The sequence below is a fragment of the Meleagris gallopavo genome, chromosome 15, assembly GCF_000146605.3.
Source record: "Meleagris gallopavo isolate NT-WF06-2002-E0010 breed Aviagen turkey brand Nicholas breeding stock chromosome 15, Turkey_5.1, whole genome shotgun sequence".
Classification (NCBI taxonomy): domain Eukaryota; kingdom Metazoa; phylum Chordata; class Aves; order Galliformes; family Phasianidae; genus Meleagris; species Meleagris gallopavo.
The window spans coordinates 12,823,359-12,848,137 of NC_015025.2; the positions used below are offsets into that span (position 1 = coordinate 12,823,359).

General features: G+C 38.1%; 1 long non-coding RNA gene across 1 annotated transcript in view; it reads left to right on the forward strand.

The window, feature by feature from the left end:
- LOC109370121 overlaps nucleotides 1-23,861 on the forward strand; it is a 33,257-nt gene extending 9,396 nt beyond the window's left edge. The window contains exons 2-4 of the long non-coding RNA XR_002119950.2: nucleotides 1,693-1,746; nucleotides 21,020-21,162; nucleotides 23,095-23,861. This is a non-coding gene — a long non-coding RNA (uncharacterized LOC109370121). The remainder of the gene's footprint in view (nucleotides 1-1,692; nucleotides 1,747-21,019; nucleotides 21,163-23,094) is intronic.
- The last annotated feature ends 918 nt before the right edge of the window (nucleotides 23,862-24,779 follow it).

The window sequence follows — 24,779 nt, forward strand, 5'->3', positions numbered from 1 at the left end:
GATGAGCAACTCAAGGAATTCTGATGTGTTTTCTAACTCATCATCAGCCAAATAAAAAGTCTTCTGAATTTCAGCCTGAAAATCTCTTACTGTCCTATATGTGATATTCAGTGCCACCAACTGCACCAGCTGTTCAGTTGTCCTCCAGCAGAAAGTGTGGCTCAACATTGCATGGAATTTGATGCTTTTGTCCTTTTTTACTGATAGGTTTCTCTATTTTGTGGTGTTTATTTTTTTTAACCTGGTTTATGTTTTTACCAGAACAGATTGAATTCACAGAGGAGTTAGAAATATGCCAGTGCCAGTACAACATGTGATATTAGAGTAGTTGCAAAAAATCAAAAGTATTACAGTAATTTCTTAACAAATTTTCAAAGACGCTTTGAGCTACGTAGATCAGAAGTGTACCTGAGAGTGATTATCAGGAGATGTGTATCTGTATTGCTGGCTTCCTTGAATTATGTGGAGAAGGTCTTGCTGCAGTCAGTAGCCATTCCTTAATTGCAGACAGTTGCAAATAACTATTCATTTGGATAGAATTTGTAAAGAATGGGCCCCTACATGTTTTTCATCATATGAAAATCATGAGATACCAATACTTCTGTAAGAGAATAAATGATTCCCTACTGACTTTGGTAAATATTAGGATATCTTTGTTTTCTTCAAGTACTCTTCTTGCTGTCAGTCATAATATTGCTAGAATTATTATGCCTTCTGAACACATCTGTGGTAATGCTGTCTTCATTACTGATACTTGGTAGGGCTGAAATAGATTAATTTCTCCGGTATGATGTCAGTATGTCATCACTGATCCCTGTTCTACTGCAGGAAGTAAATGGGAGAATGCAACAGAGATGGTTCAGAGAAAGTTAATGCAACAGAATTATTTCCTCTGAGGAAGAGGAAATGCAGGGCATTAAAATGTTACACTTAGAAAATCGTAGAAACCTGGCTTTTTATGACAGTTAGTTCATTTTTTTCATTTTTCTAATTCCTCCTTTTTATTCTGTCTCTACTTACAAGGTCACTCACTGTTAGTCTGTGACTGCCAACTTTTCCATTCAAGAGTGCATTGTCCACTTTCTGATGCCTTCAGTATTATGAAAGTGTTTGTGAAAAGCCACTCAAAACTCACTTGAGTAGGACTAGCTAAAGCCTATAAGTCACATGTTATTTTATCTTTTTATCTTATTGATTCAGGAGGTGAAAGTGGCATAGTAAAGAAAAGTCAGAAGGGGGAGAAGTAGATCAATATATTGCTAAATTCTTATTGAAATTCTCATGCTTAGAGTGTTCTGGGCAGTTTTACTTCTGCTTAACATTTGCTGAGTAAAAGTCATTGCCCTAGAGATGCAAGATTTATTGACACACAGAGATGAAAATGATTAGCTAAAAGGTTTCTGCATGAAGAGAATCAAAATCATCTGAAACACTGCAGGGTGGATCATATTCAGTAGGCTGAGATACTGCAAATAAGTTATTAATTTCAAAGCTGAAAGATGAGCGTGGTGGTATTATGTCAACTATTTATTCTCTGAATCCTTCATAGGAACCCTAAGGAAATGAAAAAAGCTTTCATTTATGTATCTGTAGGTTTACATATTCTATGAACACACATACTTGTCACAGTTGATAAAGGCATTGTTATCTTTTCATAGATTTATTTTTAATTACATATTTATTAATTTGCAGGTTCCAGCTTTTCAGGAACTGACTGGATGGAATGATCCTGCAGCCCTGGCACAGGTAAGGCTTTATGGCAGTATACTCTGATTCATCAACAATCATGGTCACTCATTTTGCATCTCATGTTAATGAAATGTTGTGTACACTGGTACACTGTATTTAGCTTTTCAAACACCTGAAAGATGTCATCATGATTTGGCTCAGTGTAAGAGAGCCCTCCAGAAGTACTGCACAGCTTCTGCATTTTGGCTGATTGAAGAGTGAGTTGTGTCTTCAGACTTGAGTTTGCCTTGACTTTGTACAGACAGAGGCTAGTGAGCCTGGGAAGTTTAGTTGTTGGAAAGATCAGAGTGAAACGCAATGTGATTTGGTGCTCTCCAAAGTCGAATGTAGGGAAACATTCAATCTCTGGGTGTCAGAAGAACTTACCAATCTTTCTACTGCTGCTTACATTTTATGTCAATAGACTTCTACTGGCAAACTGCAGTTAAGCCACATCTTTCCTCCCTTCATTCAGTCACTGAATGGACAGGAAGCATTGCAGATGGCCCTGTGGAACTCCTGAAGAACACACTGTGTTTGCACTCTAGTTTGCCAGCATCAGTGTTCAGTGTGCATGCTTTCTCATTGCAGAGGCTATGATAAGAACAAAAGGTACTTTAAACTGTGTTGGTGTTCCAGAGGGTTCTGATGGTCTCCAGAATCAGCAATAGGGATCAGGAAGGACACATCTTGCTATTCAGCTTGTCTTGTCTGAAAAGTAGGGCTTTATATATCTTCCTGTCCCTCCTTCTTAAATCTGGAATGTACTAAGCAAAAAGTACCAAATCAAAGAGATTAAATGCAACATGTAATTCAGAGAAAATGAGATGAGAGATTACTGTACACCAGACAAAGCTGGTAGTATTGAATAATTATGTATATTGTTGCAGGAAACATTGTATGAAATTTAATTCTAGGTTTCACGCAAGCTTTAAAGCTCTGAGCAGGTTTTATTTTCAAATAGAAATGATTAAATATAATTTTTCAATACTTTTACATGATTAATGTAACAAGCTGATCTTTCTTAGAGTACATCATAAATACCATCCACATTGGTGTGCTATATATGGAGAGTTTTATTGCTGCAGCACTTTATGAAATTATTCTTTGGGAAATTATAGATAGTCAATGAATAATTCAAGGGAACGAATAAAAGAAAATCTAATAAACTCTGCGTATGATTGAACTTTGACATTATTACAGTAATGTGTATATACAAACCTCACTGCTATTCTGGAAAAGAGATTCAAATAGAGCTTGATTTTTATGAGAAGAGATGTTTTCACTCTTATCCTGTCTGAGAGAAAAAGTGTCATGCTTTTTTCTAATTGGCAACCTGAACACAACCATATTTTTTTTCCAAAAAAGTGAAGAGCAAAAGATATAACAGATAAATTGTCGAGGAAAGAGCAGATTTTTGCCAGGGGTCCCGATCACTGTAGCAATTTCTGGAAGCCTGAAAATACTCCTGTGAATCAGAAAATGAAAACCCTTGAGGAAAGGTATATCTTACAGGACTATAAATTTATTTATTTCTATACGAGGCACAAAAAAGTCAGACAACAGTCATGGCAGCAAGTACAGAAAGGCCCAGCTGGATTGAGAAAAAGGGGCAGTTTTGCTGCTAAAAGCAGCTTTTTCCCTTTGCTATTTTGGCAGAAGTGATGTGGTAGGAGGGCAATGGGAAGAAGGTTTGGTTTTTATTGAGCTGAGAGGAGCTGGATGAAGCAATGTGAGAGTCTGAGGAGGTCCCGTATTGTGTTCTCTTATGAGTACAGCTGTACCATACAATTTCCTGTCCATAGGAAATTACTGGACTATGAAAAATTGTTATGAACTCTCTAATGTTTAATTCAGGCATGCAAGTTAAGGTCTCCATTATTACTGTTGAATCACTGCTTTCAGGAAGACTGGACAACTAGAAAGGGTAGGGAGGCATGCTCCCTGAAGCTTAGGCGTGGCTTTCATACACTTTTACAATCTTACAGTTACAAAGGGAGAGGGAGCAGGGCAAGAGAGCCATCTCTTTCTCCAGAGGGTTAAAGGTGAGTTAGCACCACAGGTCTGACTAGTTCCAGGTCTGAACTACCCTCAGAATCTTGCTTTCTCCACCTCTTAAATAACTACACGTGGCCTGTAAAGACTGACCTCCTGGCTTAGTACAGAGCTGGTAGGAATGTGATATGAATGCCTCTAGTATCTTCATGTTATGCAGACACTGACTTTGGAGACAGATCTAGGCAAAAAGCCTCATCAAGTCAATGATACTGGAGTCCGGGAAAAAGTGTCAAAATCAAATCCTTGCTGCATTTCAAACAGCTAAAGCAGTTTTAGAGTCTGTTAAAAAATAAAGCTCTTGGGCTCACCATTAGCAGTTTCTTAGAAATATATCCAACTTTTCTTCTTCTTTGGTATATAATGTGGGAACAATTATGTAGGTGTGTAGTGAGAGTAACACTGTTTTTAGTAGCAGTACATGAATTTATTCCAACTGGTGGTCTCATCATTTACCTCAGTGGTCCCACATAGCTTCACTTTATCTAGAGATCCAGCCCACTGATTGGTCTGTCCAACTTCCCCTAGTTGGAGAGCTACCTGCCTCTTTATTTCCAATTCATTAAAAAAAAAATCAAAGAACACAAGAAAAATATTATGGGCTTCATGCATTTGTGGCTGCACTGAAGGTAGTCGATACACTGTGTTGAAATGAATGCAAATGAGAGTAGGATTGAGTATGGTGTTCTGTTTGTCCACCTATTAGAAAAGGAAAAGAGTAAGAAAGTGAAAGATGAAATATCAGCTATGTAGTATTCTCACTTACCTGGAAAAAGTTGAGTACTATATTGGAATTGCTTTCTGGTTTGTTGCAAAACTTGAAATTGTTTAAATTTAGTTAATTTTCATGACTAATCACAACTTCACAAGCATGGAAAGCTGTGAGTGCCTGGGAATTTGCAAGTGTCTGGGAATTGACTTTCACTAAATTCTGTTCATTCTTCTGCTCAGTTTGAGGTTGCAGGTTGATGTTATTTCTTTTGAATTAATGCTTATTTCACAAAGCTGAGGGAATTGTTAGGATTATTACGTGAAGACCTGGTACACATGTAAATGAAATGCAGTGAAGTAAGAGAAAACATCTAATTTGCTTTTGGAAGTTGGGGATATGTTATTTTGGCCAAAGCTTTTATGTAAATATTTCATATATCAGACTTGCTTCACTCTTCTCTAATGATTCTTGTGCTGTATGCCTGTGTAAGGGAACTTGATGAGGAAATCCATGTTGTTTTAAATATGTCACCTTATGTGTTACTGGAATGCTCTCAGCTACGAGAGGTTTAGCACGAGTCTGCCTTACTTTAAGGAATCTAGGGAAATAATTATCCTTGGTGTCAGTGAATAATGACTGAATATTTTAAGACTCCCATCTGAAACAACAACAACAAAAAAATTGGATTATTGCCTGGTCTAGATCTTCCTTTGTCTGCAAAGAAGAACATAGTTCTTCTTAAATGATCCTCATCAGTTTTTCCATTGTGTTGGGGTAAATAGCAAGAAACTGAACAGCAAGAATTCATGGGGCAGCGCTGCATTTCAACCTGTCAGTGTGAAAGAGAATTTGTTTTTATGTGACTTCCCTTGGTACTTGCAGTGAATACAACACACAGTGGGATCAGTTATCAAAAAGGTGACTCTCTAATGCAAGTTAAAGGCTGAAATGATGAATTCCACATCTGTTAAATAGACCTAATTTCTGGTGACATTATAAACTGAAAAGGGCAACAAGCTCCTTTTTCATTGCACACAGATCTATCTGAAGCAGATTAGAATTTAGAATGTGTTCAGAATTGAAGCTCAAACATCCTTTAGTCTCTGCTGAATGATCAGAAGAATGTGAGCTGGCTTGCTAGGTAAACACTGTCTGACTCTTTGGGATGTTTTCACTCAGGGTGCCTGGTAAGATTTTCTGGACTCATTTAATGATAATGATGGACTCGTGGAGCAGATACCTGGCATCAGTAACTTTCTGTGGTAACACCATTTATAAGTTAGCTGATGAAAGCTGCATGCTTTGGTTATGCCAATCCTCTGCATGGCTCAGAAATGTGTACGTGAGCAACTGCTGATACAGTACTGGAGTACATAGTCAAAATCTATCCCTTATCTTGTGACTGCTGTGACCTGCTGTGAAATGATTGCTTGTGTAAAACTTCATGGAAGCATCAGGAAGTCAGAACTGACTTAATTAACTTTAGGCATTTGTGTTCAGGTATAAGAAATTGAAAATCATGTTTGAAATGCATTCCTTTTTTTAAAGAATGTGGCACAACAAAATATCTTGGTTTGATACATTGTGTAGTAATTACTTTGAAACATCACTTTTTAGTTTCTTTCTGTGGGAATCTTCCACGTCAGTTTAATGAACACTTTAGAAGTCCATTTCTGTTGAAGGAAATGATGTTAAGTTTCCTATTTCTGCTTTTCTGAGGCATCTGTTACAGAACACATCCCACCTTCCCCCCATTCTTTCCATTTTTACTTATTTTGGAGATATATTCCACCTTTGCAGCTAAAATAAATTTGGAAAATATTTGTAGTATCTTATTATTTGGATTTCTAAGTGTTACTCATGTGCACTAGTTAAAATACTCTGCCATGGGTAGACTTCCAAGTCTTTGGTTTAGCAACATATTCAAAGAGATTATGATTGCTCAAAAGCTTTCTAGCAAAAATTGTAGTTTTGGGATAGTCTTAGGCCTTTTGTTTATCTTGTGGTTTATATAATCTGCAGCAACTCTACACTACATTTTCGGAGAAGTTTTTCTCATCCAAAAAGAAATAGTTTGTTTTTCATAAGAGCCAGAACTAGACTGAACAGCTGGAAATTAGCATGGTAACATCCATGGAAAAATCTGACATCTTCTGCAGTGCCTTCATCCCAACTGTTACCATCTCTGGTAAGGAAAACATGATCACAAAGACACCACACAGTTGTCTTTCCAGAACTATGTAGCTGGGAACCATTGCAAGAACTTGTAGAATAGATGTTCTTTTAATACATTTCTACCAAGTAAATATATTTCTCAAAGTCAGGGCTAAGAAAAGGACAGTAAACAGAGCTCTAGTTACAGCACAGAGTAATATTTTCCAGCATTGTTACATTTTGGTTTCTCCTACTTCCTCTCAAAAGATTTTTTTCTGAATTATGACATATTTCCATGTCCTCACAATTCCTTTGATAAATATCAGCACTGATTTGTGTTCAGTGAAGCACAATTTCCCCTTTTCTACGTAGTCAAAGGCCCGGTGCTGCTCTGGTGTAAGGAAGTCTTCCTTCCAGCAGCACTGAAGCCTGCAGCAATCACATTCTGACACTTGGAAAATAATGATTCAGCAAAATTCTAACATCACTTAGAGGAACGTGCTGAGGTCTTTGTGACTTTTGAGAGTGAAAATGTAGTAAAAACAAAAATGGGGAAAGCTGAGGGATCAGATCCTCACCATGGCATTACTTTGATCATACATTTTCCCTAGGATTTTTTTCCTTCTGGCTCTTGTTTTATTTTTGTTCCCAAGGATACCACTTCTGGCTTTCACCTTACACTTTTGCTTTATAGATTTTAATTAAAATCCCTTTCCCAGAATGGAAGAGAAATGATGAGTATGAATTTTTAATGAAATGTTTATTTTTATGAAATATTTATACTTTTTCATTCTACTCTACTTTTTTCCCCCTGTCATTTTGGGATAGCAGGTTCTCGAAGGGCTTTTGTTTTGTATTTTCAACTAAAGTTTGATAACATCTGATGTAAATAGCTTCTGACAACCCAAGGGTTTAGTTGGGTCATACCAAAGGTAGTGACCCAGAGAACAGCTTCTCTGAGAAGTGCCGTCAGCCTTGTTTTCTCATGTAACCAATAGTTTAATAGGCAATGTGGTATTGCTCTTGTTTAATACACTGAGTTTTACATTGCAAAAGCAACAAAGCATTCTTACATTCTCTTTTAGGATGTAGAGAAGATGAAAGCGGTTGCCAAATTTTTGTATTGTTGGGACCAGGAGTCCAAGCATCAATCATGTAATGGTTTTTGCACTGAGTTTTGAGCAACCTGGTAGAGAGGGAGGTGTCTCTACCTGTATTATGGGGGTTGGATGATCCCTTCCAACTCAAACCATTCTATGAGTCCTAATGATTCAGTTTCAACAGCACAAGCAGAACTTCATGTCCATCTCTCCAGGTATACTTGTTAGAGACTGACAGTTTATTTCTAAGAAAATTTCTCTTCTGTTTTCTCTTTTCTAATTGAGTGATAAGATGTCATGACTTTATAGCCATTTCAAATATCCACGTAATCCTATGTGCAGTGGGAGCAAAAAGAGTTTTTATGCAGAAGGTGATGATTAAAGAGGGCGCATTTAGGAGCAGCTGAAGGAAGAAAGGCCTTGTAAAGAAAGCCCCACATCCTGAGCTCAGCTCTCAGGGTTTGTGAGAAGTACCCTTGCACAATTTGTCCTGTATTATCCTGAAAAGAACATTATGGAAGGTTCATTCAGAGCCAAAATAAATAAATAAATAAATAAATAAATAAATAAATAAATAAATAAATAATAAAAAAATAAATAAAAAAATCATGACTTATCTTTTAACCCAAAAAGAACTTGCTTCTCAGATTGAAAATAAATGAATAGGAGAGGTGCTTCTTTGCAGTCAAAGCAGAGGTGAAGCATGTATTGCCTAAGAAACTTCCTCAGAGGACATCAGGTTTCCTCCAGCTCAGGGGAAAGCATGGAGGCCTGTGTTCCTGTGCAGCTCTCACGTTAGCAGTACGCATCCAAGTCAGTGCCAGAAGTAAAGTCTTCAGCTGTGAGATCACTCTCAAATTCTCATAAAATCACTGCCTTCTTTTCTCATCATGTCGTGTCAGAGCAGTGCAAACATCTATGCCATTTAATGAACTGTGATGCTAACTCATTGGTTCCAGGCAATAACTTTTTACTTACCTCTACTATACAAAGATTAATATTAGGATGATCACTTCATCTGATTATTATTTTTTAAGCTGTTCCAATTTTATGGATGTTGTATGAATAAATTGTATTTGTTCTTCTTCCCCTTGCAAGCACAATTCCCTAATATTAAATCTTCCAACATCCTGCATCCTTTCTAACAGGGTGTGCTGTTGCTGGGCAACACCAGATTTGCTCTTTAAAATTATCCAGGTTTCTTTACTCAGCTTTGTGAGTTGGTGCAGCAGGGAAGCAGTAACAATGCTTTAAAATATATGCATTTTTATCTCCAATTATTAGTATTTCTTGTATTTTGGCCAATGTGGCTATACATTTGTGGCTGTACATTTAACACATTTTCACATTTTTAAAATTCTGCATGTTCATTTTTGTAATTATGTAACTGTACTTGTATAACATACATTAACTCCTTGTACACAGATGCAAGGAGAGAGCAAAGCTATAACATACACCTATGTAAGAAAACTTTATCAGAAAGATTTATCAATTTTTTTTCTACTGAAATCATATCATTGCTTCCTTCTGAATTGTTTGAGTGCTCCTTAACCTTGTGCACCCCCAACTGAATAGATATCATAAAAGCTGACAAAACATTCCTTCCTGATATTAAAATTGAGAATATAGGAAATATTTTCCGTAGACTGAGTTATTAACTATTTCAGCATGGGATACAATTTTAAGCCTAGACCACAGGACTGGGTGAATCTCAAATGTCTTATTTTCAGTGTCAATTTTTAATGACACCAGCAAAAACTTTCACCTGTAAGATTTCCTTTGAGTAAATAGATCCTGTGAATAATATGGTCATACTCCAGCGAGGTGTTAAAATGTTTGTGTAAGACTCACATAAAGCCAATTGGGCTTCACTGACCCTTTGATTCAGTAAAGCTGATTCTGAGCTCGTGCTGTGGAGGTAACTTTAATGTTTTTAGACTTGAGCATTTCTATGGAATGAAGCATTTGCAGGAAAATGAAGCTGCTCTTAACTGGATCTAAGATTTTTGCAGTATTTGGCATTGCAGACTTGATGTTGCACCACAGCGGTAGACTTAGAGGAAGTGTTTTCATTGCTGGTAATGGGAGGAAGGTCAAGGACATTTTAATGATAATATTTGCTAATTTTGGTAGGGCAAATGATTGATGTCACTTTTAAAGTGACTTTTAGTCAATATGAGATTATGAGTTATCCTTTGGTATTGAATCCTGTGCTCTGATCCTTTGAAAGCAGGATCCTATTGATTTTTGAGGGAGCAAACAAGGATTCTTTCTGGCTATTAGAGCTGATTCCTGTTGTCCACCACTGTTTGCAGTAGTCAGGTTTGCTGATGATGGGTTACAGCTGGTTGGCCACTTAAAGTTTCTCATTTGGGAAAGAGCCATATTTCTTGCAACCAAAGCCAATGGTTTCTGTTCCTTCTCTAGGCATGAAGGCAACAAAAGCAATATAATGTCACTGGAACTTAGTAACTTTTTCAGCTTGTTTTCTTATGTATCAGCTTTTTGTCACTTGCTTAGCTCACGTGCTTAGTATTGTCTTCATTTTGTTGGGGAAATAGCAAATAAAAAATGAGAAGTTAGCACAATGTCTTTCTAAACTAGTCATCTGTTGAGTCTCTGCCAAACCTATGAAGCCTCACCTTGTGCACAGCAAGGCACATGGCTTTGCTGCATCCCTCTGCCTCTGTGTCGCTGGTCCTGTATTCCAGCCACTGCTCTGGGCTCTCTGCTCCTGTGTGGCAGAGCAAATACTGCTTGTCCCTATGCAAGTCTTGCATCTGAGAGTGGAGTGAGGCTGAAGCTCAAGTTCTTCAGAACTGTGAAAGTTCTGTGCTTCAGCTATAGCACAGGGCTGTTGTGCCTTCCTTCTTCCTGCATTTGGGAATGCCTTGGGAGAGATGAGTCTTGAGCAAACATGGCAGACTGCTTGTTGCTTGAGAGCTGTCTGCCAGGAGCTGAGTGTTTGAAGAATGTTCTTCCTTATGCTCACAAGAAAGTAGTGTAGTGTGAGTTCAAGCTGCTGGTTACACGGAGCCCAAAGAACAAACTAATGGCTGGAAGCTTGTTAATGGAACTAACTGCATTTTCAGGCACAGAAAGGAGAAGACTAGGCAGCTTTATACTTGTTATCAGCTGATTTTCAGCTTGTTGTCGTGAAATTGAATGGTGTCTTCAGCACCTGCTCTTCAGTGTCAGCTGCATATATCCACTGTTCTGTAGTATTAGTGCTTCTGGTGCTATGCAGTGATTTAGATCAGGGAGATAATTTGACTAAGAGTGAATATTCTTTTTCATTTGCTGCACTGGTTTGCAGTTATACTGGTTCCCTTGTCAGATTCACTGTGCAACCCTGGGACAGCTACAGCCAGCATTAGAGAGGCAATGAGAAGGAGCAGTTTCATCGAGAGGGGAATTTAGAAGTACCCCATTTCATCAGCATAGATTTATGCTGGATTAAAGCAGCTGTGTAACCATGGCCACAGATCTCACAGGATAGCTGAAGGGTTTTACAGTTGCCTTCTGTGCTTTTCCGCAAAGCTTGTAAATATCTGCTTTGCTAAGGAAGATGCTGCAGGTTTACAGGCCTTTTTCATTGCTCATATGTTGAAAGAAAGGGAGTTCTGAGGAGATATCTTTGTACAAGCAAACTGTACAGCCACCAGCTGAATGCATAAGTAGAAAAACCTCACCTATTCTTCATCACTGCTTCCTTATCGACTCTCTTCTTGTGTGCTCAAGTCAATGTAAAGATTAGAGATTAGTTTTAAATTAAAAGGAGAGAATATGCAACCCCCAGCTGATGAATAGAAGGTGAAATACACTGTGCCTGAATGAACTTGCAGAACACAGAAAGCTAAAAGAAATGTCTTGGCATTCATTGCTGGGGAAGACAAGAAAGAAGAGCACAGCAAATAATGATCAGAACATGTTGATCACCACTTAGAAAGCTGTGAGATCCCCTTGAAAATGTTGACCCAGGCAGTGATTACACTGCAGAGAAACAAAATGTAATTAATGAGGAGCTAATAAATCCAAACAGCAAGACAAAAAGTGTATCAGGGGAAAGTACTAAAATGATGTGCAAAGGATGAAAGAATATTTTTAGTCCAGATGTTCCTTTATGAATTTATGGAAAATGAACCTACTTTGGAATAGCACTTTGAAAACTCCCCTAAGGAGAAAAAACATTGTTTTGAAATTCTGTGATTCCAGTATAGTTGGGAGATGTCCTTTTATTAATGAGCTCTCAGAAGGATGCCCTCACATTACACTTTTATATTTAAAATCTGATTTCCAGTGTTGCTTGCAAAATAACTTGGCTGCAATTACATTAGTGTATGTACACCACAGTTTATGATATAACAGCATCTTTGTCTGCCTGTAGTGGTCTTTTATTTACCTGTCTCCTCATCTGTTTGTATGAAGATAACCATTCTGGACAGAGACCTCTTTCTGATTCTGTGCTGCACATTGTATTCCTGGGTCCTAGCCCTTGGCTAAGAATCCTACTTAGTGTCACAGCAAAGATAATGCCATTCAAATACCACTAAACTTTGCCATGCTTTGCAGCCTTCTGATCTCTAACCTGTGTCCATTACAGTGAAATTCTGCTGCCATTTCTGGGCCGAGTTTGTCTACTTTGGACTCCTGACCCTCAGTGACTGAACTTATTAAATTAAGTGACAGTAATTCTGCTAAGCTGAACAGCCAGCTGTAGAGGAGAAATAGACTAAAAAGTGAACCATAAAGAATCAAAAAGTAGAAATAAAATGAAAGGAACTCAGTATTTATGACTGGGAAAAAAAAAAACCTAATAATTTTTGAGTTATCTCTGTATAAACTGTTAAAGATAGAGAAAAGTTACACGCTTTTCTAAATCATGGCAGGGTGAAAGAAAAAAAGGAGCATAAATCCATGCAACGGGCCTAAGAAGTGAGACTGGCTGTCTTCTTGGGACACAGTGCTCTCTAAGTTCTAGGAAAGTATTTAGAAGCCATCCTGTACTTGGTATTGTTCTCAGAAAAACACGGAACGTTTTTTTGCATATGGCCAGAATCTCCACAAACACCTTTCAGTGGTTTACATTTGGACCACACCACCCTACAAAGCCTTAAAGGAAGCCCAGGGCCAGTTCATTAGCAATTTAGTAACTAGAAGAGTTTATAGGGAACGGAGAAAATGTTTTTTGTAAATGAGGCTGTTGTTCTCAGTCATTAAAGGGATTTGGAGCTTCAGTTATGTGGATATACAACCTTCAGTAGGTCAGGAGAGTAGGTCATTAGTGTACTTCAGCTGTTATGAAACAAGATTGCATCCACTCACAGCAAAGTGATCCTGTGCTTAACTTGAACCATATCGCAAAGTATTCAACAGAACGTTTTGTTCAATTACGTGAAACTGAAGTTAGAAAAAGCTTTAGCAACAAAAGATTTTTTTTTTAAGATAAGCCAGATATTTCAGTTTCTGCAAGTCACAAGTAGCTATGAATGCAGAACATCATTATCTAAAACAAACACTTCATGATTTCCCTGAGCGCATCCTGGAAATAATGATCAGTTGCTGCCTACAGAAGATAACAAACAACAAATATTATACTGTAGGAAGAATGAAATTTTGCACCGAAGCGCTTACCCTGTGCCTCTTAATTTGCACGTTATTCAGATGGCATCTAAAAGAATATTTATTTATACACCAAAAGTTAAACTCATTAGAAGGCACCACCACACAGGCAACTCGAGATGTGTATTTATTTTCCAAAATCTCATTAAACTCAGGTATTTTTTCCACATTTCTTCTCATAATAATGAAGCACATGCAGAGTTTCTTTCTGCTAACACTGAAAAAGGGACTTTTTTAAAACAAGACCGAATTATAGACAAGGAAAGCTGTTAGGACAGATGTGTTCTGCCTCCTCTTCTGCATTTGCTTTAGCGCTCAGCTAGGACTGGCTTCAACACCTTGCCTGGTCCTCTTCTTTGGATGTAGGTGCAACTTGAACACGTAAAAGTATGTGTTTAATAGCACTTGGAGCGTGAGAAACAGCAAAAGCTTCAAAGTGTAAGGCTACTGCTTGCATTGGTTTCATCTTAACGTGGAAAGTTTGGAGCATTTATCTAATTGAAAATGGCACTGGATCACAGGAGGGCAGGTTGAAATCTGTTGGCTGTGGTACTTCCTCAGCACCATCACCATTCCATCACCCCCCTGGGTGTGTGTGTATTTGTGTGTGTCAGCAACTGTTCAGTTAGACCTGTGCTGACAGCACTCCTTCATACTGCAAGTTCTTTGAGTCAGCTTACAGATACTTAGTGCAGTTCAGGTAGGTAGTTGTGCTTCCCTCAAAAAGTCAGAAGGAATTTAAATGATGTCCAAAGAACAAAGCAGTGTGTTTGGTTACTGCATGTTCTTTAGTTCTGCTGGAGTAATTGGGAGGCATGGTTCCTAGCACACATGCATAATTTCTAAATTATTTCTAAATAATTTCTAAAACACGTAGAGTATGGAGGTTATATGAAGGATATGACTTTTTTGCCCACCGCCTCAGTGGCAAAATTCCCTTAGGAGAATTGGACCTCAGATTTCCAAGTCAGTAATTATTCTTAAATACCTCTGAAAAACATCATACAAATCCAGTAGTGATTTACAAAAATGTATGATCTTACATATTTGACTTATCTAAATGTTTTGGCCTATCCTTGCAAGGCTCTCATTTTTCAAAGTTGTTTTAAGCAGGATGACATTTTGAATTCCTCCTAGTATGAGTAATAAGGGTAGAGTCTGGCAAGTATTTGTCTGTTACATTGCAAAAAAGATAAAGGGTGCAACTTCCAAAAGTTTTTTTCTTTCTTTCCTTCTGCAAGATTCTGTATTTTACTACAGAGAGCAACATCAAAGAAAAAGCAAATTAAATCTATTCTCTCCCCTCACTCTCAGGGACGTGGTAATGTGATGGTAATATTTATTCTTTGGCTTCTTGGATTCTCTGTAGAATCACCTTAGTGTTCATTTATGATAGTCTTTTAAACAGATGCTCACAATGGTGATGTTTAATGGAAATGTGTGATTAATACCCAGGTCCACCCAAAAAGTCCTGGCAAAAAAAGTCCATTGTCTGTAACTAAGTTCTATAGCAAGTTTGCCAACCTTTTTCTAGCTCGGTCTCCGTTACAGGGTGAGAGTAGAGGATTAAGTGGTGGGAGTTACAAATATTAATTATAATTACTGTAATAATACATAAGACTGTTACTTAATAAATATGCAAGGATGAATTCAGCGTAGGGCATGAAGAATAATGAAAACAAGATTATCTTTGTAGAACTGCCATTTCTGTATTCCAAAAGCACTTAGAGCCATTGTGGCTGTTTCTGATTCTCTTTTCCCAAAGAAAGGCCCTATCGTTGGCATCACTTTCTGAAAACTGTGGGCAAAGAGATATTATGTAAGATGAATGTCCTTTATCATAACCACACCAGCATCTGTGCAGCTGTGATGAAAGGGCACTGCAGTGGATCAGGTAAGGCATCAGAATATTAGCAGGTGAATGTGCTGCTATATGGCTGGGAATGGCTCTTCCTCTTTAGACTTTAATCCCTACTAGAATGGGTGATGATGGTTTTACAAAGATCATCAGCCTGTAACAAGGACTTAGTGTACAGGGCCTGTGACCTTTGCTTTAAAAAATGTTATTGAGTTTCTTTCTAGTGATGAAGTATTCACCTCTGGGAAACAATCCTGAGCATGATGATAAAATATTGCAAATGCCTAGCAGGGGAGGTGCATCTCTAAAGGTGGTGTTTTTTACAGCTCAAGTATGTTATGCTAAAATACTCCCAGTTGGCCTAATTAAAAGTGGGAATCACAGTGAATGCTGTCTTTGCTATCTTCATCTTCTCATTCGCTTAACCTATATGATGTGCATTTATGCTTCAGTAAAGTTTATTAAGGACCATGTAACTCAGAGTTGAATGGCAGAAATGGTACTCATTGGATTATAAACCCATGACAGTATTTCACAGTAGTTATAATTAATTTCAGAAAGCTCCTTTCAGTAACATTGGGTTTAATCCAAAGAGTATTTTAAAACATTAAATGGTTCTTCATGTTAACAAATGTTGACTCTCCTCCATGCTGTTTTACTTGTGAGAAGTTGCGTACAAACCACAGTAACTACAGCATCCTTTCATTGAGGCTTTAATGAACAAAAGAAGGAGTTGGTGATCACACATCTTCATCCGTGTGTTTTCCTGCCCTGATTCTCTTTGTTAGTAAGAGAAGTCAATTCAGAGGTGTGAAAGTGTCTCCTCTGATGCGTTTCCAGCTTCTTATGACCTGTTTGCAGTGCTGCATCATTTGACTCTGAGCCAAGTGAAAGGATGCTCACTCAGCATTTCTCAGGAAATGACATGTTTTGGAGTGAGGTGCAGTGGAACCGAGCAAAGCGACTCAGTTTGAGATGGAAGAATGAGTGACAGGAAATTCTACACTGAGACCTTACCAGAAGTGAGATTTCTTTGTTCCTCATCTCTGTGCAGATGACCAAAATCTTTAACTAATGCTCTCCTGTTTGGCTTGACATTCTTCCACATTTCCATTTTCCCATTGGCTTTTATTGTGTGGAGACACAAAACTTAAATTACCAACTATCATTTTTGTTCCTCCCCTTTATTTGTTTAAGGCATTGCTATCAGACTGATCAGCCTCCTTACTGTTCTTAGTTCTCCAACAGGCAGTGCATGCAAGCTTACTTCCCTCCTCCATACTTCAGGGGAACCACACTATGGGATAATGCAGGATGAAATCATGTGGAAAAACATGAATTCATTGAAGAACAATGATAATAAGTCAAGAATAGAAATTCAGTGTATTTAAAACAGAGAAGCAATTTTAAAATGGTATTTCTTTGGTTGGGTGAAGCAGTTTGCTTAATTGTAAGACTGTCTACTCAATACCTTATTGAACTCTGAAAACCAGACAATTGTAATATATTTTCCTAAGAGATATTTTATTTTTATTAATTATTATTTAATTTTATACAGGACATACATCAAAATTTGTAAGATTACTTTATATAATGGCCTCTGTCCTTACAATTTGTTATCCTTTAAAGTGCCTGCCTAATTACATACATCTTCATAAAATGAAATGTAACTAATGGTTATGTCATAAGCAGGACAGTGACCTCTAATGGTAAATAAGCAACTCACATGATGAATTGCTGTGACTTTTCTCATTACAGCTGTAACTGGCAGTGCCTTCCTGCAGGGCCCATGCTAGGCTCAGGCTGAGCAGCAGTCCTGTCGGGCAGCAAGGCAGTGAGGGGCTGAAAAAGTAGCCCTGGCCCATGCAGAGTGCTGCCAGACCGGCTCTTCTGCTGCCCATGGGGAGGGCAGTGTGTGTGTGATGGGCACTGAGGCTGTGAGAGCAGAGCTTTCACCATTCTCTAGGCAAGTACACTGGTTTACGCAAATTCAACTCTGAATTTTATGAGTAGTTCAGAGACAGCTTGGAACTTTCTATGTAAAATTTCCCTGTAGTCTTCGTAGTACCAGGTAATACTAAAGAAATTATCTATTGCTGTGTGAAAGGGGGTGATGCTGTTATGGCAGATCACATACGCAGGTACTGTGTGTGCATTTTTCAGCACCAATTGCAATCTGGTGCAGAGTATTCAGCCGTGCCAGTGCTGGTGCAGTGTCTGGTTTGGGCTTGCTGGGGCATCACCATCAGGTTAAGAGCAGAAACGTAAGAAGGTGAAACCAGATCCAAATAAACTGGTACATTACATCTCCAGTGTAATCCTTTCTGGGCAACACAATTGGAATTTTTCACTTTTATCTGTGAAGGAAACTGTTACACCAGGAAATTTCCCAGAACAGCCCAAACAGTGCTGCTTTGTTCTTTAATCTCTGTAACATGCAGTGTCTTTCAGGAATTTCTTCTTTTATTATTCTTATTTGCTACAATTCACATCTTGATTATTCTTTCAGCTGGTACAGATTTTATTTCAAGTATTTTATAGACATGAGAGGGATTTTGAAGGCAAGTGGGAATTCAGGAATTAGAGTTTTTCACACTTAAATATTACTTTATTGCTATAATTGTGTGTGTGTGTTTTCATAGTATCAGCACTCGCTTTGCTTCTATTTAATATGGGAAAGCAACTGCAACAAATTGTTGACATTTAATACTGTAAGAGAGATTTCCAAAGTCCTAAAATCTCAAGTCTGTCCTTGAATAATTGTTTCCTCATTGATTTATCAGTTCTGAAATGTACTTTGTGAAGGCAAAAGGTAAAATATTTTAAGATCATCCAGTTTTAGAGAATGGATTTGAACTGTACTGAGCAGTGGGCAGGATACCAGGGGGGATGAATAGAACCATCCCTTGAGGTATTTTTGTAACTGATAACTGGAGTATTTCTTTTTGTCATCACTGCTGTCAGACCTCATCCCACGTCGGGTAACGTTATAACCTGAGCTAAGGAAGCACAAGGAGTATTGCAGCAGCCTCACTTGTCTTGGTGCAAGTGTATCAAACGAGAGTGATTATCTCTGAAACTTCTGATCTACGTTAGCCGGATCATTCTGGGGTGGAACTAAAGTTACTGGAAATAATAATTAAGTCTCACGCATCCATTTTCTTCCTGAGAGCTACCTGAAGGCTTAATTTAAATTCTAACAAATAAACACTTGTGACAGATCCCAAACACTAACAAATCCAATTACTCATTCATAAAAAATGTAAAAAAATTGCAGTGTTTGGTTGTCAGACAGTTAAGTGGAGTTTCTACGTCAGTGTGAGCAATTACCCCAAGTGCTCTTACACAACCAGAAAATGAAGGCAGAAATATTTGCTATTGCTCATCTGTTACAATGCAGTTCCCTGTAATTTCTGCTCTTTTTTTTTTTTTTGCCTGCAGCTTTTCAGCTTCCAGTAAAGTATGTTTATGTACGAGACATACGCAGAATGTGGAAGTAGGGACAACTGTATTTGAAAATAATACCTGTGTTTCTTTCTTTTTTTTTTTTATTTTGTCATTTCATATTTAATTTTCCCTAATTTCTGGTCTGCATACAGGGAAATAGTGAGAGTAATTTTGAGTTTAATAAACAATGTAAAGGTTTGGTACTTTTTTCTTCAGATGTGACAAGAGCATATTGCAGATTTGTGTTTTCACACCTCTGCAAATTAGAAATTATTACACTCTATCAAAACATAGCAAATAATTATACAACAATAAAACATTTCACCTTTGTTATGAAGCAGCAATCTGGGGATAAGAACTTTATAGTATATTTTCAACTTCATGATGAGTTGAGGATTTGTGAAGCATCTTCTCTCCATTCCCTTCTGGGCACACCCCTACTCTGCTTTCTCCTCAGGTTGTACAAACCTAAGTGCTGAAGGATGAGGAGCTGCTACATATTGACCTGTGAAGAACGATGTACAATTTCTTCTCAGAAAGACTGTATCAAGACCTTTCTTCCAAATAGGCTTGTAGGATGGATTGGCCAATCAGTGCTTAATGCTGCTGCATCTCCCCTTCTCTCTGTTTGCTGGGCAGACCTCAGTACATCCAGCTGTTCCCTGTGGGATCCTGCATTTATTTCAACGTGGCTGAAAATTGCTTTCCTTCTGACAGTGCTCACTGAGCCACGTATGATCCAGCTGCTTTTTCCATGTTCTGTGCCAGGATTTTGAGACCAGTATTTCCAGAAGAATCCTTTGAACAGAATTGTTAGTTTGTCTTTTCTGAGAATCAGAGCCTTGGTGAACATTTATTGCAGAGTGTGATCTGATTTAAAAAAATGACCAAAAAAAACCAAAAATCAAAAAACCCAACACTTTGCTGTAAAGAAACTTAACAGAGGAAATGAAGTCTCCTGCATTAGTTCTATTAATACTAGAAGAATTCCAACAGGTGTCCTTGATTTTCTGATAGATGATGGTCTCCTGTAAAGGCTTTATAATGTAGGATTTAGATTTTCACAGAAGGTATCTTCCTAAAAGAAAGCCTTAAAACTCACTAAGAAAAGTGACTTTAAAAGCGTATTTGTAGCCACTGAGTTATACAGCACCTGAAGACACCAAGCAGTGACACAGGATTATTTAGGCAGTGTGAGTTCAGCTTTTACATTTTTGAATTTGAAAGTCTTCTATGACACAAGCACAGATATGCACCACTTAAAAGAAAATTAATCTGTGTTAAAACCTTTGTGTGGTTTCTATCTTGGACCACAGCTTCTGAGCACCACATATACTTTTTTTCTGTGAAAAGAAACGGAGTTCCAATTTAGGACAACAGCCACAGAAAGCTTAAGTGATCTGGATACAATGAAATTCTGCAATTGTCCTTAAAATCTGCCTCTGTAGAACTGAAGGTTAATCTGTTTTGTGTCTCAATCAACACAGTGCACTGAATGAAAGAATAGGAGATTTCAACATAACCATGAGTTGGATTCTCAGCGTATTTGTAACAGTAATTTTAATCCTGTAATGCCAGTGTGTGACACAAGGCTGAGTCTGTAGGTCACAGCAAATGCTCTCCAAGATATTTTTAATCTGTTCAAAATTTGCATCAATTAAATTGGAGAGAAATGTTTTGTTTGAGAAGCACATATTGTTTAGAAACACTTCAGTATGAAGAACAAAAAAGAAATACAATAATAACCAATTATTGCAGAACCACTGAAAAATGTTTCTCAAAAGCACTGCAATCCAGATGTTTTTCCATCAGAACACTCTTCACAATTTCAGTTGCAACTGGAGAATGAACTTGATTTTCCATCTTATGGAGTAGTTACAATGCTGCATTGCCCCTCTTAGCCGTTTGTCAGGAAATTAATACTGATTGCTAAAGGAGCCAGTAACTGTTTTGCTCCCCATAGTGACAGAAATTCTGGGATGATGACTGGGGACATTTGGAAATGTCTTTTTCGTTGTTCCATAACTGAAAGATTTGTTTGATATAAATGTGCACAGGAAGACTAACAGAACAAAACTTTTGTTAATGACACTTAAATGCAATGTAGGATGAAGTTGAGAGTAAAACACGAAAGATAACACTGAAGTATAGGCATTAGTATGATTCTGCATGAAGCAAGCAACTAGCAGAGATGTTCCAGTCTCTCTGTGCATTTCTGAAATCAAGCTGTGTTGATCAGATAAGGCAGCCTCAAGTGCAGTGTTGCAGCTTGAGCACAAATATAATGGCATTCTGCACATGGAAAAACTTTTCCCCCAGATGATTCTGGTTTCTCTTGACCAGCTGCATTCATGGAACTATGCCCATGGTTGGTGAATAAGGCCCAGTAACAGAATGAACAGCAAACCATCCCGGAGCTGCAGTTTAGAATATATGCAGTGAAGAATTGCATTTTTAGCTGCCTGGAAGCTCTATTGAATATGGAGGTACGTATTGAATGGTGAACAGTTGAGCATGTAATATCTATTGTGGCTTTAAAGTCAAGTATGAATTTGTAAGTCTTGTGCTGAAAGATAAGGTAGGGTGGGATGTGACTCCTACTTTGCCTTTCTCTTTGAAACAATCAGATTTACTTGATATGGGCGAGCTGTTACACTCAGCCTGTTTGTGGTAGCTCTCTTCCTACTTGCATACCTAAATGCCTTTAGCATTAAGCAGAGTTATGCACAGGGAGAGGAAATTAAATGACTTAATTTTCTTGCATCTGGTAGACAGCTGTACTTTAAAACATGGCATACAGGAGAATGAGTAAAAAGGGTAAAGAATAGCACTTCCTTTTATATGCAGATTCCTGCTGTAATAAATACAGGCTAAGGAACGAAGTATTATAATATCCAACTACAGCTGAGAATTTTACATCTGAACCCCTGGGCAGCATGTTTGACAGAAATAAGAGGTATTGTATCCCCAAACCACTCTTTATTTTTGGTTTCAATATGCAAATTACTCATCACAACTCACTGTGGGCAAATTCAGATTGTAGCTGGCAGCCTGGGAACATCCCCACATACAATCAGGCAGAGTTAACCTGAGAAAAGATGTTCTTACTGTAGTCTATGCATATTTATGGCTAATCCATGGTGCTCTTTTTTTCTTTCCTAAAGTGAGACAGCAGCAGAATTTTCCTAAACCACCTTTGTAGCCAAGAACTTAGAACTACTGAGTGTTACTCAGCTGTGACAGTATCAGATTGATAGCAGCAGAGATCTGGTTGCTGCTGGTTCAGAGAGAAAAACAGGTTAAATAGTGAGTTGGTGAGACTGTCAATGAATCACTGTGTTCGTAGCTGGTTCAGAAACTGTCTGTATCCATGCAAACACGTATTTTATGACCAAACATGACATGAAACACAAATTAACAGGGTCATCTACACCCCAACATTTTACTGAGCGTGCATTTTCACAGTAAGGTTGAGATGAGCAAAGATGAACTGCCACTGATGTTCAGCCAGCCCAGGGCTGAAGGTGGGACAGCCCTTTTTGGTGACAGTGCAGTTTTAGATGTGCTCAAATTGATTATGAAACCACGATCTTACACAGCACTGGCAGGATAATAGGGATGTAGAAAGTTTTATATGAATGAGCAAATTTTTCTATTTAGTAAAGTCTGTCAGTAGGACGTATCTTTCTGTGCACTGCAACCTGCTGTTCACCAGTGCACAATTCCAGCAGCAGTCCCAACATCCCAGTCAGTAGAGATGCATAATAAAACTTGACTTACCTGAAAGTCCTCAATATTGGATTAGGAGAAAATAAGCTTTAACTTCAAGTTATCCTTTCCTACCAGCTCATCACTCGGATTAGTAGGTGTAGATTCCCTCAAGGAATTCCTAATTACTTCTAAATTTTTTCAGTTGTGGATACTGTTTTCTTTCAGTTTTAATTGTGGTAGTAAGCTCATTTTGGTATCTGCATGTTCAGTACACCCGAATAATCATCACCACTGCTTAGTTCCTGGATGGAGCTGTTACAAGTTGTCAGTCAGACTTTTATTGCAAGCAGTATTCAGTATGTGCTGTCTAGTTGACTGTGATCTTTTCTGCAAATTAATCTAGAAAAGGCTAATCTAAAAGAGAAAGCGGGCACTGACAATTCCTTGGAGAGGTATGTGGTTATTTTTGCTTTGGACCCAAATAGGCTGATCCCTAACCACAGGAGCAGACATATCAGCTGACTTACATAATACTTTTGTCACTTCTAATTCTTTTGGGGAAGATTTATAGAATTTAGGGCTCTATGATTTGGGACTCAGTCCGTACAAAGTGTTCTCTTTGCACTGAGGGAGGAATAAAAGGTGTTTTATGATTTGGCTGATTGTCCTGATTGTGATAGTTTTCTCCATTGCGTGTTTTACCTCAGTGGAATTATGCTGGTATGGATAAAAGTGAAACAGAGGAAGCTAAGTGCCAAATGGCATCTTGACCCTAAAGACCAGAACTGACCATTTATGAACTGAAGACTATTCCTGTAAGAGAAAAACTGAGTTCTTCTCACACTTCAGTGTCAGAGTAGCTCCAGCTAAGCTGCAGTGATTTGGATTTAAAAAATAAATAAATAACAACTTTGCAGAAGCCAGCTGGAGCATCTTTGAAGCAGTTCTCTCATTTTTTTCCTGCTTTTTATTGTTTCCCTTCCATCTTTTTGTCCCATCCTATTATGTACATAGTCTGAGTTCCTGCTGACAGATCCCTGCTAGAAGCATCGTTTCTTTTCACTGGATTTGCAGAGGGTGTAATTCTTGACTGTAGCAGCAAAGGCCTTCCTAAGGAACCCAGAACTGCAGAGATGAGGAGCATAACTGCTTGGCAGCTGAGCACCTGAATGTTTCTGCTGGGACTTTGACTGCCTTGACATAAGGTGGGGTAAAACATAGGTCATGTTTACAGGATGTTGTTATTCCTCTATAATGATGCCAGTATATCTCTGCTTTCCTGTGGGAATGCTCTGTTCCAGAATAATCCTTTAAATCCTTCATTCTAAAGCAGAATGTCTGCAGAAAGGAAATACATGGCAGTACCTGGGGTCTGATACTTGTTCCATAGTTAGCCAGGTCACTATAACTATGCAGACAAAATTCTAAACAGCGTGGAAAAGCCAGAGGATGCTGTTTTAAAGAATACTGCACATTCTCTCACATTCTCTCATAACCTTTATGGTTGGTTTTTTTTTTTTTTTTTTTTTTGGTTGGGGAAATCTTACTATAAAAAAACAAAGCCACGCTGTTACATTTGCCATCTTCTCTCTCAAATCTTTCAGAGTTCCTTTTCAACCTTGCTGTATCTTCAGGGGAAACAAGGGCCAGCTGATGAGCTTTGACTGTACTATTCATTCTTCTTCCCTTTATTCTTGCCTCATACTATCTAGCACCTATTTCCCCATGCCAACTATTTGTACTACATCCGTATTAAGAAGGTGGATAAAACCCAACAGAACGAGAAGCATACTTCTTACAAATATACTCAAATATTTCATGCTGTTCATTTGCCCACACGCTCTCACCTTGTGTCTGCTTCCACACTAAAATCTTCTGGGGTGACTGGACTTCATTCTGTGTTTGCATAGCACAGGAGTAGCCTTTCCTTGCACTCCGATTACTGCTATTATATGTATTTTCACAACAGTAACAAAGAAAGTTTCTGATACTCCTGGGGATAAAGGAGGAGGAAAAAAAGTAGTTGAAAGGAAGAGTGGCAGTGATGCAGAGTGAAAACAGAAAGATGGGAGAATATGCTGGACTTCATAAAATTCCATCGTTATATAACACCATATAAATTTCAGAGGAGTGTGAATTTGTGTCCATATCGTTATCAGATCATTCTACTTTATTATTCACTTTTAAATTAAAAAAAAAAAAAAAAACGCTCCAGAAGAGCGTGTTTATCCCTGCAGAGATCTTTCAATAAAATAAAAGGAAAGGTAACAGCTAAATCAGTATTCTGTATCTATCAGGGCTACTCTGGTCAGAAAAAGAAAAGGAAAAAAGAGAGAGAGTAAAAATCTGTCTGATCTCGTCTTACGCTCAGACTTGATGAAGGTTTTACATA